Source organism: Octopus sinensis, linkage group LG8 (genome assembly GCF_006345805.1).
Source record: "Octopus sinensis linkage group LG8, ASM634580v1, whole genome shotgun sequence".
Classification (NCBI taxonomy): domain Eukaryota; kingdom Metazoa; phylum Mollusca; class Cephalopoda; order Octopoda; family Octopodidae; genus Octopus; species Octopus sinensis.
Window position 1 is genome coordinate 104,347,395 of NC_043004.1, and position 14,884 is coordinate 104,362,278.

The 14,884-nt window shown below is 37.9% G+C and overlaps 1 protein-coding gene and 1 non-coding gene across 5 annotated transcripts in view; one reads left to right on the forward strand and one right to left on the reverse strand.

Moving 5' to 3' along the window:
- The window catches only part of LOC115214888 (mutS protein homolog 5-like), a 281,559-nt gene that overhangs the window by 117,626 nt on the left and 149,049 nt on the right, over positions 1-14,884 (forward strand). The window lies entirely within an intron of this gene.
- LOC115215329 lies at positions 10,579-10,728 on the reverse strand. The gene has a single exon (XR_003881995.1). It is a non-coding gene; the product is annotated as a U12 minor spliceosomal RNA (small nuclear RNA).

Consider the following 14,884-nt stretch of genomic DNA (forward strand, 5'->3'; position numbering starts at 1 on the left):
ACCATATTTAATGTTTTTCTTTTTAATTATAATTAACATTTTTCAACATATTAATGTTTTCTGAATAGTTTTGAGATCAAATTAACATTTTTAGAGCAACAAAGTCGTTTGTTAGTTACATGAACTAAATGTATGAGAACGATATGTGAACTGCAGATGTCTGAATTAACAACCTGCTGTGATGGGTCAATAGGTCATGTTTTGCTACCATCAGAGGAACGGTTGTGTGGTTGAGGAGTTTGCTTTGATTTCAGGTTCAATCCCATCGTGTGCTGGACTAATACATTTTGTGTGAGTTTGTAAGTGAAAATTGTATGAAGCCTGTCGCGTACACACACGTACGCACGCACATATATACAGGAATCCATCGCTTTACGGAAGTAACGCGTTCCTGAAAATCTGGTTGTAACGCGAAATTCTGTAATGCGAAATTAGTTTTCCTATTGAATTCCATATCATCAAGTGAGAATGCGTTCCTACGGACATTTTGGAAAAAGAAAAAAAATCAAAAGAAAAGGAGAACAAACGAAAAAGCAAAACAAAACAAAGAAGCAACACAATCACTTTTATATATGAAAGCAATTTCTGAATATACATCGTTCAATATGGATATATAAAATCAAAAACATTTCAATAGGAATAAATTAGAGAGTTAATAAGAATTGTAATATCGTAAGAGTACGTTCTTACAACAAAAGATGTTGACTGCTGTGTGATGGGTGGTGGCGGAATGTGTGTTACTAGGAGGATGAGGGATAATATTTACTATATTTTATAGTTCATTATCACGAACATCAGCTTGAGGGGCGAAGAACTGATCCAAAGTTGTTTGTTGTTTATGACGCATCTTCTCTCTTTACAGCTCAGTATAGGAACTGAGTTCATTGTAGACTCTTGTAATTTTTATGCTACGTTCACCATTAGGATCATTATCAGCAAAAAACCTGCAAACCTTCCTCTATTAGCATCAACCCTTTAGCAATAATTTTTGTAGCCAATTTAAGTGGTGTCGGTGGAACTTCCCGTTGTCTCATCTATGTTTTCAACTTGTTCTTTTTCTACCAACGTTAGCTCCTCGTTAGATAAACTTTCTTTCCGGGACACTAGCAACTCAATCACATTATCCTCTATGACTTTTCTAATCCTACATACTTTGCAAGTGTCACAATATCTTTCCAAATTTGATATTGACTTTCTGCTCGAAGAAAACTTGTACTGTTACAGATACAGTCTGGCCGTATACTTTTCCAAGCCCTGTTCAAAGTTAACGGTTTCACTTCATCCCATGGCTCGACTATATTATACTCAGCCACCATTATGTTGAATTTCTTCCAGGAATATTTAATTGTAAGTTTTGCTTCCCTGTCAATTGCTTTCATAAGTTATTTGTGAAGTTGTATGATATACTTTGATCCATGGGCTGGAGCAAGTAAGTTGTTTTCTTTTGGATATATTCTACGTAACATTATCAGTAAGTCCATGTAAATTCGCTAGGTGGCTCGATGCATTGCCTACAAGAAGCAATGCTTTGTTCGAAATATTATGTCTGGCACTGCACCTGTCTACCGTGGGGTAAAAAAACCCGCTCTTTGAAAGGCTTTTAGTTATCTATGCCTTCTTATTTGAACGCCAAAGCAGGGGTAGATTGAACTTTGTGAAACCCTTGAGAACCCTTAGATTTTTCAGAGTGATTCACATGTAGGGCTTTAGTTTCATATATTACCAGTGGCATTTCTATCCAAAAGAAGTGTCAGACGACTTTTGGAAGCTTTAAATCCTAGTGTTGACATTTCTTCTCGAGAAAACAAACTTCTAGCAGGCATGCGCTTCCAGAAGAGTGAAGTTTCATCAACATTCTATACTTGCTCTGGCGTGTATTCAACTTCAGCAATGATTTCCTTCAACTGCCCAGGATAATTTGTATCAGCGCTCGCAGTTTCATCAGTCATTTTTATGTTGAACACAATCATGTGCTCCTTAAACCTTTCAAACCAACCCTTGCTAGCCAAAAAGGACTTTTTCATTAGAAGTTTCACCTTGCAGTTTTCTGTAAATCGTCATATAAACTTTAGGCACTTTTTTTTTTAATTACCAAGGTTACGTGAATTCTGATCCTCGATTCATGCACTTAAACGCTGTACTATTACATTACATGATATCTGTGGAAAAAGTGAAGTCCATACAGTCAATTATGCCAAGTGCTCAAGAAGCTCTTGACATGATTTTCTCTTATTTCTCACGTATTGACGCCCCACGCAGGACCTTGAAAGATATAATGTTTTTGGCAATATGACTTAGTTTCACTTTGCATCAAGTATTTCTAAAACATTAAATTTAGTTTCCAGTGTAACCTTTTGCACTTCCTTTTCGCTTTACTGCCTCCAAGTCGATTTGATAGCTTCTTTCCAGCCATCTTAATTTGAAGGCAAATCCAACAGCCGTGGCGATACCAATTCCCTTCATTTTTCAAAGATTAGGAAATGAACGACTATGTTTTGACACAGACACAACACACGCTGTGCCTTCAGGTTCTTTGGATAGTGTTCAGAAATAACTCAATAAGTTTACCATTAATTCCCTGAAATAATCACGGGTTTCGCTAGCATATATTATTGTTGCTGTTGATGGTTGTGTTCGCATTGATAATAGAAGCGCACACATAGAAACACACGCATACATTCTTATATTTGTGTGTGTGTGTAAAACTCACTCTATATACATATATACACGTGCGTATGTGTGTGACACGATGTAATACGATGATAGTTTTCCAAATCGAGTGGCTATTGAGCTAAGAAAAATGTGTAGTTTTAAATTAACAATTTTAAACTGCGCAATACGAGTTTCTATAAGAGCGAAATTACACACCGTATCCTGTATTTAATAGTAATGCTTTACAATTTCCGTAAGTGCGAAATCCCATAACCAATTATGTGGTCTCGGATTCACTCCTCTGCTCCTCTACTCGAAGACTACAGATCCAATCCATCACTGGAAACTGTAAAAATCTGTACAACTTTCCAGAAGCTAATCATTTAAATATATATGTGCATGTTTGGATATGCAACTATATGCATGAGAATACATAAAACAAAACATACAAATCTGCACACATACATACATACATACATACATAGATAAATGAAAGAATGGAGTCGAACGACGATTTAACAAAATTCCTTTATTCTCGACGCATGTTTCGAAGACTGCATATTTTTAATTCCGAAGGAATAAAGGGGGCATTATGCCGTCTTCTCATCAGGAAAGACAAGGAACTTATGTCAGCATCATGACGAACAAAAACCTTTTAGATGACTACCCACACGGAGTCCATATTGATAATGAGTGTTTCTTTAAAATATTCCGTTATAAGCAGTGACGTCAAAATTGGTTGGATGGATAAGATTCTAAAAAGTTCAAGAGTTCAAAAATGGTTGGAAGGGGCAAGTTCTAAGAATAGGGGGGGGGTGACAGAGTACAAGTCGTATGTATGGTGATGCGTTGTTGTTTGCTTTTGCCAATGAGATTGAGTGCCTATGTGTGTGTATGTATATAACTGCATTCGTGTTTATGTGTGTGTATTTGTGTGGGGGGATAAATGCCAAATACAACTAGTGGTGAAGTGACAGGTTTGTGTCTGTGTGTTTGATTGTGCTTATGATAGAGAGGGAGAGAGAGGGGGGAGAGGTAGAGAGACAAAGGTAGAACATACCCCAACGAATTTGGTAGTAGGCCTTCAAGTAACGGAGTATAAAAAAATTTTGTCTATGGTGTTGTTGTAGATGCGGAACCAAATTATTAAATTCAAGGAGGTTATCTATATTAATCATCATACATACATGCATGCATGCATGCCTACATACATACATACATACATACATACATACATACATACATACATACATACATACAAAAATACCCCGTTGTTGATGTTGAAATTCCAATGAAGGAGCCTTGAATCTAGGTTAGAAACCGGCTCTTTCTCTATTGGTTAGAAATCTTGAAATAAACTGAATAATGACATACACACACACACATTCTTATACGTATGTGTGTGTGTGTATAAAACTCACACTATATACATCATATATACACGTGTGTATGTGTGTATGTAATACGATGATAGTTTTCCAAATCGAGTGGCTATTGAGCTAAAAAAAAATGTGTAGTTTTAAATTAACAATTTTAAACTGCGCAATACGAGTTTCTATAAGAGCGAAATTACACACCGTATCCTGTATTTAATAGTAATGCTTTACAATTTCCGTAAGTGCGAAATCCCATAACCAATTATGTGGTCTCGGATTCACTCCTCTGCTCGTCTACTCGAAGACTACAGATCCAATCCATCACTGGAAACTGTAAAAATCAGTAAAACTTTCCAGAAGTTAATTATTTAAATATATATGTGCATGTTTGGATATGCAACTATATGCATGAGAATACATACATAAAACAAAACATACAAATCTACTCACATACGTACATACATACATACATAGATACACACATACAAAATACCCTGTTGTTGATGTTGAAATCCCAATGAAGGAACCTTGGATCTAAGTTAGAAAATGGCCCTTTCTCTTGTGGCAAGAAATCTTGAAATAAAACTGAATCACACACACACACACACACACACAAACACACACACACAGACACGTGTATACATATACAAAATAAAAGTTGCAGCTGAACACTGAGTTGATGTCATCGACTTACGGCCCCCGGATCTAATTTATTTCATTCGCAAAACGAGCCCCTTTTAATTTTGCTCAGATTGCTTTCAATTTTGGTGTATCGATGCAACTCTGAATTTTGATTACGATCAACCAATTACTTTAACTCGTAAATTAAAGAATCTGATGTTATTTCGAATTAAAGTTGGGAAATTTGAGTAATTTTAGCCAATCAGCAGACAGCGAGGCATTAACAGCTTGTTACAATGACAACCGCACGTTCTGTTTGATTCATTTCACCTGCATATAAGATACAGGTATTCTTTTCCTTGGGACAAATTCTTTGTTGACAAGTGTTATTCTTATCGTAGTTTATAAATCCAAGCATGAAAACGTTACTCAACTTTGAAGTTTTGGAGACACACATACACACACACTTATATATATATATATTAATGCTGTACACAAATACATGACACGTATACATGATACTGAAATACGCATAAAGTAAACAGATGCAGACAAATATAACAAATTTTTTTTAAATAATAAAAATATACAATCAATGAAGAGACAAAAGAAGCAGTAAGATGATCTATGTTGATTTTTATTAGGTATTTCTGTTTATTTAGAAATCCACAATGAAATTAATTTTTTTATATTTATTTAGAAACCTACAATGAACAGGTCAGACGCTAAACTATAAATTTCACAGGGTACAACCTTAAAATCGACACTGCTCCACTAAACGCAGACTAAAATTATAGTTTTTCCGATTTTAAACCTCTCTAACTTTTTCCTCCGATTTATTTCTTCACAACATCATATCTTAATAGCGATGAGACTGGAAGACTACATTATTATAGCTGATTTTCCGGTTTTTTACTTCCTTTTAAAAAAATGCATATTTTGCGAAGGAAAAAAAAAAACTAGATCCCCGCTTCCTATGAAATTGTTGGCCTTATACCAAAATTTGAAATCAATATAATTCATAGACTTAGTTAACATGACACAGCGTATGTCAAAGCCGACCATTTGAAGAATATGTACAATCCATCCTGTTAAGCAAGGGGTGGATTGGACAAGTACACATGACAGGCTTCTTTCAGTTTCCGTCTAGTAAACCCGCTCACAAATCTTTGGTTGGCCCGGGGCAATAATACCAGACACTTGCCCTAGGCGCTGCGCAATGGGACTGAATCCAAGACCACATGGTTGTGAAGCAAGCTTCTCAAGCACACAGCTACGCCTGCGCCTCAGTTCTTTCACTTACGAACTCAACCTGGTTTTGATCTCGCCACAAACCATTTCGCTTCACTTATCGTAGATTCGTTTGAACTAGACTGAAGATCACTTCGTGTCACTCCTTTTCCCCAACCAACTTTTAAGTTCTGCATCTAGGTTAACAATCAATTAGCTGTACAAACGTGAAACTTATTAGTATTCAAGTTGAAATTGCTCATTGCTTTCTTGTCCATAAGTTCAGCGTTCCGTTCAGTGAATTCTAAAGTGAAAGCTTTTGTTAACCATTCCGTGGAAGAGAGGAGAAGCTAAATTTAGAAACTAGTGTCAACGTAAAAACATTATGCTTAACTACTTTACAGATAGAGGAAGAAAAACAAATGAAATTTATTTAATTTAAATAACAAGCGCAGGAGTGACTGTCTGGTAGGAAGTTTGCTTCCCAACCACATGGTTCCGGGTTCAGTCTCACTAAGTGACACCTCGAGCAGGTGACATCTATTAAATCCTCAGGCCGACTAAAGCCTTCTGGGTGGATTTGGTTGACAGAAATGTGTGTGTGTATATATATATATATGTGTGTGTGTGTATTTGTGTCTTTGTATCTGTGTTTTCCCCCACCACTGCTTGGCAACTAGTGTTGGTGTGTTTACGTCCCCATAACATAGCAATTCCGGAAAAGACACTGATAGAATAAGTACCATGCTTTAAAACTTTAAAACAATAAGTACTAAAATTGATTCATTCGACTAAAACGTTTTTTTTCGAGATGGTGCCCCAGCATAGCTGTTGTCTAATAACTGAAACAAATAAATGGTAAAGGATACTTAGAAAAATACATACAGCCAGAAACATAGATAATATGTACGCACATACATACCCCTTATCAAACTTTAACATCTCATCACCTGGCAAAAAGTCACCTGCCTTAATGCCACTTTGAAGTGTATTGTACGAGTTATTCGGCACTTTCGCCGGTATCGCGTAAAAAGCGCCCAGGACACTGTAAAGTGGTTGGCGATAGGAAAGGCGACCAGCCGTAGAAGCAAACATTGGTGCTTGGCGCAGTCTTCTCGCTCGCCTGCCCCTATCAAACCGTCCAACCCAAGAAAACAGGCGTGAAGCAATGATGGTGGTGGTGGAATATGACGGCCTGAAACCAATCTGTTTCTTGCCTGTTACAGAGGAACGCGAGCTTTACAGATAGGTTTAGCACCCGGAAGGTGGCGAGCTGGCAGAATCGTTAGTATGTCGGGCGAAATGCTTAGCGGTATTTCGTCTGCCGTTACGTTCTGAGTTCAAACTCCGCCGAGGTCAACTTTGCCTTTCATCCTTTCGGGGTCGATTAAATAAGTACCAGTTATGCACTGGGGTCGATGTAATCGACTTAATCCCTTTGTCTGTTCTTGTTTGTCCACTCTGTGTTTAGCCCCTTGTGGGTAGTAAAGAAATAGGTTTAGCACCAGGAAAGTAGTAGTTCGGCAAGGTTGTCTGCTTTAACCCCTGCTCTGATGCGGCGGTCAGTGGTTGGTTTCGGCTGGATCTGTCCATGCATCAGTGGTCGGCGGTTAAATAACCTTCAGCGTGCTGATAACATCGTACTGATCTCTTCTTCGCCAGCTGAGCTTCAGTGAACTGATTGATAGAGCTAGCGTGTTTTAACTGGAGAAACGCACCAAAGAAGACTAAGTTGATGGCACAAGAGATCAAGCTAACCCAAGATGATAAGTTTAAGTACCTGGGCTCCATTATTGACTACAGTAGACTACAACCCAGAAATCAGAGCAAGACTTGATGCACGATAATCAGCCCTGAGGTCACTCAATACAATATGGAGAGACTACGTCTTCTGTAAGATACATCTTATTGAAACTTCTAAAATCTCTAGTCTTTCCTGTAGCTTTGTATGAGTGTGAAACATAGACACGAAGCAGCCGAGGGCGTTCGTGATGATGTGCTACAAGCATGCTGTGCGGATCAGTTGTGCAGCTTGTATAACGAACGATTCTGATCTGCAGATAGGAACAAGAAAAATTGGTAACAGTGGTCAGTTGGCGAAAACTGCAGTATTTTTGGCCTGGATTTCTGCGCCCGCGTGCTCAGGGACGGATGGAAAACGTAGTCGTATGGGACAAGCGACTGATGATATCACTTGCTGGACAGGGCGAGCCTTGGTTCAGTAAGTGTACGGCTGCAACACGAGACCGTAGTGTGTAATACAGAGCGGCTGTTGTCTGAAACCCCGCTCTCAGCCACGAGGATTCATTGTGTGTGTGTTTATACAGGTTTGGTGGTACCAGCAGAAGAATTTTAACTCAAGCAAAAGTAGAATGTATCTTCTACTACAGTCCCGGGCCGACTAAAGACTTATGAGTGGATTTGGTAGACGGGAACTGAAAGAAGCCCGTCGTGTGTTTGTGTCTGTGTTGGTTCAAGTCTCTGTAATAAATATGTACCTTACTTTAAAAGATAAGTGCTGGAGTCGATTCATTCGACTAAAGCTCTGCCAGGAGGTGCTCCAGCATGGCCGCAATCCGATGACTGAAGCAAATAAAAGAAAGATAAAAGATATACATGTATATATGCAGGCGCAGGTGTGGCTGTGTGGTATTTGCTTTCCAACCACATGGCCTCAGGTTCAATTCCACTGCGTGGCACCTTGGGGAAGTGTCTTCTATTATTATAGCCTCGGACCGACCAAAGCTTTTGTCTGTGGATATGGTAGACGGAAACTAAAAACAGCCCGTCGTATATGTATATATATATATATATATATATATGTGTGTGTGTGTGTGTATGTATGTATGTGTGTGTATGTATGTGTGTTTGTGAATGAGTATATATGTATGCATGTATTTATGTGAGTGTGTTTGTGCCCCCCCCCCCCACACACTATCGTTCGACAACCGACGTTGGTATCTTTACGTCCCCGTAACTTAGTGGTTGGGTAAAAGGAACCAGTGGAATAAGTACTCAGTTTACAAAGAATAAGTCCTGGGGTCGATTTCTTCGACTAAAAAATCCTCTAAGGCAGTGCCGCAGTCAAGTGACAAGTAAAAGAGTGAAAAAAAAAATAAAAGAATATATAAATCTCTCTCTTACTTTCTCGCTTCCCCCCCCCGTCTCTGTACACACACACACACATATATATTGTTGTGTTTCTTTATATATATATATATATTATATATATATATATATATAATATATATATATATATATATATATAAAGTTAATCCAAACAAGGAAGCACAAAAAAAACGCAACAACGCGAGGACGTGGAACAAATATAGTATTATTGGACGCTCAGGAAAGAAGGAGGGTTAACGTTTCGAGCGGAGCTCTTCGTCGGAAACATAGGAGTAGGAAAGATCCAGAGAAGGGAAGACAGAGGGAAAAAAATCACCAACGGTACACACGCACACATGCGTATTTTTATGCATCACGATGTGTATGTGTATATATACGTGTGTTATTTCGTGTGTGTGTGTAGACAAAAATCTTTTGGAATATAAATAAAGAGAGCTTAGCTTGCGTTGTAAAGACTACAAAAGTAATTTTAATTCGTATTTGATACAAATACTTCTTTCTAGCATCTTGAAAAGATGAGAGGCAAAAGTGATCTCGGGGGGAATTGAAATTACAACCGCGGGAAATACGTGTGCATATGCGTATACACTTGTTCGAAGCTCATTCCGATAAAATAAGCCGTTTATTCGACAAGTTGAGGAATTGTGTATATTTTATCACAAAAATATCTCTATAAGTATTGATATATATAATCTTAATATTTCTGAATAGTTTTCTACTTTTCAAATTCATTTTTGAAGTTGTTCATCAAAATATATTTACAAAATCTTTTATCCTATTTTACAATACATTTACAAGTGTGTGTGTATATCTGATATGTATATATGCCATATCTACAGTTTGGGGCCCGGTTTTATTAATGTCTGGAAAATACTTTCTAAGTTTTTTATCTTCAAATTAAACTTTGCAGGGACACATTTTTGAGGCTGTGGATTACGATTGTGTTGAAAACATTTATTTTCAAGGGATCTAAATTCATTTTTATTCTCACGAAAATCTCTCCTCTCTGTAACAGCATGTATTTTTTTTTAAATGACACTTTGCAGAAATCCGTTTTCGGCAGCGTAGATTACGTAATGCTAGTGCTTCAAACACACATCTGGAAAAAAAAAAAAAAGAAAAAAATGATGCCAAGGTTACGGAAATAGCGGTAAAATAGTCGGAGGGAGAAAAGAAAAAAAAATGTTCCGAGACACCTTTAAAAAGTTTTTTTTTGTCCCTAAATTTCAACATTTTGTATTGAAATACACTTTGTCTCAGTTAACTTTGAAACTAATGAATTTAGTGGAATAGCTGACTTTAATCAAGCTGGTATTTGAAACATGATAGAATGTTTTAATTCAGATCAATTTAAAAGAGGGACGATCACAGCTGGGTTGCTCGTGCATTTTCCAAAACATTGAGGAAACCGAGTTGCTGTTGTAGGGTCTACATGCTATGTACAATATTTAATTAATATAGTATTACGACATTTTAATAATTTATAATTAAAAAAAAAGTATAAGCTAACTTAATGAAATCTCTTTGTCAGGGTGTCTATTTTTGTTACTTCGTACGGGGGTTAATACCCCAGGCAGATCACATCAACCCTAGTTACCCGCGAAAGTAGGCGGGCTACCAAGGGGCGACCTGAACCTGTGCAAAAAATCGTCACAGATAGGACTGTGGAGTCAGGCATTACCCTGACTCGTTATTTTCCTTACTCATTAGTTTAAGGCATAACATGAGTAATGCGAAGGCAAGACTATATTATATCGATTGTTTGTATCTATTGCTGATGTTGCTATCATTAAAATTACTTGTGATTAATTTATACTCGAAGTAGTTGAAATATACTTTTGTACATATCGAGACTTAATTATATAATAATGTTTTCTCTTAAAAACTTTTTAAGTATTTCAGTAGTTATTTAAACAAAAAATATTTTCGATTCGCCTTTATATGAAATAAACAAGAACTGCTGTGTCATACTACTAAAAGCAAGGGAGGTAACTACATTTTTAAAAGTTGTATTACAGAATTAAGTTGTGTGCGATTAGTCACGCAGGCTACAACAAGTAGTTGTGGTGGGAACTAGTGGTCATGTGATATTCACACTTTCCCCAACAGTGTGAACGAGAAATCTGAAACTGGACAGTCACCTTGGCTTTTTTTCTTTCTTTTTTTTTAAATAAACTTCAGTTATTCGCGACTAATAATTTTTTTCTTCACTTGAAATCATGTTAGAGATTTAATCGATTGAATTAAAGAAGCTGTGAATTATATTTTGTTTTTATATTTTAATTAATTACAAATCTAATTCGTCTTCGTCACACGCTATTATTCCCTTCCCGCCCTATCTTGATAAAACAATCGAGCGCCAGATTTCAGGCAGTAAATCTCGCGGCTTCAGATTCACTTTCGTCGCTTGTTTTATTTTCACTGGGATAAGTTGACTCTTCTCATTTGCAGATTAATGAAAATAAAAGGTTTTATTATCCTTCGTTGCCTAATTACGGGCATGTAGATGTTGTTTTCAGGACTGACACAAAATCCCGCTGTTAATTAAGCACACGTCACTATTTTCTTAAAGGGAAAACTTGCTCACCGCAAATATCTTAGAATCTAAGAGTTTGTTGTGTATAATAAAATCTGTATATGATAATGAAATAATGACGACAGTGGTGATGATGATGGTAATAATGTTCTTTGTTACTTCTGGTCATAATCAAGCAAACCTCTAATCAAAAACGTACCAACCATGGCTGCCCCGCCTTTTCAAGGTGTTGGTGTTTAAGTAATATTTGGCTGCTGTTTCTAGCACGTCGGCTGATCGCGTAGAGGCAACTATGGTAATAAGCCCCGATTGAAAAGACTTCATCAAAAGTGTTCCAGTCGTGTTCATCATGTCTTTTTAAATATCAAGGGCAGCATTTTCCATTTTGTCCCTTTTTTTTAAAGTTGATAGGGGATCGAAAGAATATTTCAGCAGTTCGATCGACTACGGACAACAGTTGAAGTCTGTTAAGCATGTTCTTTTATAAGTTTCTTTTCTAGAAACATCCCAATACATCCTCTCCCGTCATAGCAAAGACGGGATGAAGATGGGTAAATAAAGATTTTAACTAGATTTTTTACTCACAAATTATCTTCCAACTTTTAACAATGTGATACCTCTATAAAGTACTTAGTCCTATCAGTTAGTACTTTAAACTACCTTACGTCAGCGTTTCCCAAACTTATTCTAGTATCACTCCCTTACTAACACACTTTCAGCCTCACTCCCACCAACAAAATCAAAATACTCCACAAAAAATTGCGGCCGACGAGATCGCCATTAACAATACTACTTGTACCTAAGTTATCTCAATATACTCTCTTTTTTTTTACTCTTTTACTTGTTTCAGTCATTTGACTGCGGCCATGCTGGAGCACCGCCTTTAGTCGAGCAATTCGACCCCGGGACTTATTCTTTTGTAAGCCCAGTACTTATTCTATCGGTCTCTTTTGCCGAACCGCTAAGTGACGGGGACGTAAACACACCAGCATTGGTTGTCAAGCAATGCTAGGGAGACAAACACACATACATATATATATATATATATATATATATATATATATATATATACATATATACGACAGGCTTCTTTCAGTTTCCGTCTACCAAATCCATTCACAAGGCATTGGTCGGCCCGGGGCTATAGTAGAAGACACTTGCCCAAGGTGCCACGCAGTGGGACTGAACCCGGAACCATGTGGTTGGTTAGCAAGCTACTTACCACACAGCCACTCATGGAATGTTAAAACATCTTGTCCATTAAATATTATCAGATGATTCGAACACTATAGAAATTAGATGTATTTTTGGAAATTATGGAAATTAAAAGATGTATCTATTGTCTCTCTCCCACCTCAAACCATATAAAATTTCCCCCCGCCCTTCATCTGGGAGCGGTACTGCCCACTTTGAGCCACATCATTGCACTTGAAATTTGAGTCGTGGCTGTTGTACTCTGTCTTAACCTCTCGTCACCCAGCATAAAGCCACCTTCCTTTCTACTGATGCACCACTTAGTCTACGAGGATCTTAGTCTTCTGAAGTACATGGCGACCTCAGCTGTGCTGATGTCACGAAAGATGCACCCAGTACACTCTTGAAAGTAGTCGGCTTTAGGAAGGTCAACCAACTATAGAAACCACGCCAAAAGCAGTCATTGAATTACAGTGCAGTCCTCGGGCCCATCAAATTCTGTCAAACCAACCAACCCATCTAATGCTTCAATATATATCAATAATTAAACTGCTAGCAAGAGATACTGGAGGTAACCTGTTGAAGATGGTGGGTCTGTGACTTCTCAGAGAAACCATTTCATGTGATGATTGAAGTTTTCCAGAGGGCTCATTGTCACATTCTTCATTTATTTAGATGAAGAATTAAATGATATATATGAATATATATATATTACATTGTTCTTACCTGATGAAATTTATATATATATATATGAGCATGCACGTGTACACACACACACATATATATATAAATAAGAAAATGGCACATGAGTTCATGTTTGATCCTACTGTGTGGCACTTTTCGTAAATATCTTCTACAATAGCTTCAGGTTGACCAATGAAATTTGGTGGGCAGAAACGGCACAAAAGCCTATGTATGTATGTATGTATGTATCTATCTATCTATATATATATATATATCATCATCATCATCATTGTTTAATGTCTGCCTTCCATACTAGCATAGTTTGGATGGTTTCACAAGAGCCGGCCAGGCCAACGCCTGCACCAGATTTCTGTGATTGTTTTGACAGGATTTTTACAGCTGAATGCCCTTCTGAAGACCAACCACTTTACAGTGTGGACTGGGTGGTTTTAAGTGGCACCTGCACTGACAGGGTCACCAAGCACTTGCAAGACAAAACAGAAAAAACTTTCAAGAGGAGAGAAAGCATTGGAGGAGGTGACCATGTGCTGGATGATGAAAAGGTTATAGTGAGACAGATACAGGTGTCTTGCTGTAGAGGAAGTACTAGGTTACCCAGCTTGAGAGAGAAAGATCAGGAATGAAGACAGAGGGATGTACAGGAGAAGGAGAGGGAGTGGGAGACAGCAGGATAAAGATGGTGGCAAAATAACCTACCCCTGCAAGCCCTTCTTGTCCAGGACAATGCAGCTGCTCACCCATCTAACCTCGAGGATGACATCGTTGAAGAGTTCAAGCTTATAAAGGTTCTTTACCTTACCCCCAACTCCTATCCTGCAGCCTGTGGACCAGCTGGTGCTTTCTAATTTCAAGAATCTCTTAGAGAACACAAGCCTCACCCTTTGAGAGTTATGGAACAATCACTATAACATTGTGATATGCCTTGGAATTATCAATATGGCCTGGCAAGGTGTTACAAAGTGGACCTTGACCTCTGCATGGAAGAAACTGTGACCTGAGGTTGCATCTGAAACGGACTTTGAAAGACTTGAACCCAAAGTGGCTGTGGTGGAGGAGATTGTATCCCTCAGCAAGTCCATGGGCCTGGACATGGATGAAGGTGATATCATCAAGCTCATTGAGGAGAACTCCAAGGAACTGACAACAGAGGAGTTAAAGGAGCTACAGATACAGCAGCACATGGAGGTTTTGCAGGAAATATGTGACGCAGAGGAGGTTAACTCTACAAGAGTGATAAAGGAAATGTTGGGAATGTGGGAGAAACTTTCAGACTTTATTCAAAAGAAACACCCAGAAAAAGGGAGGATGAGCTAGACCTCATTGGACGGGTTTTTATTGTAAACTCCTGCAGATGAAAGTGAGGTGAAATGGTGAAAAGGGCATAAATCAGTGAATAAGATTAGTTGTTCAGTTTAGCTTTTCTCCTCCACCTCTGTCAGCA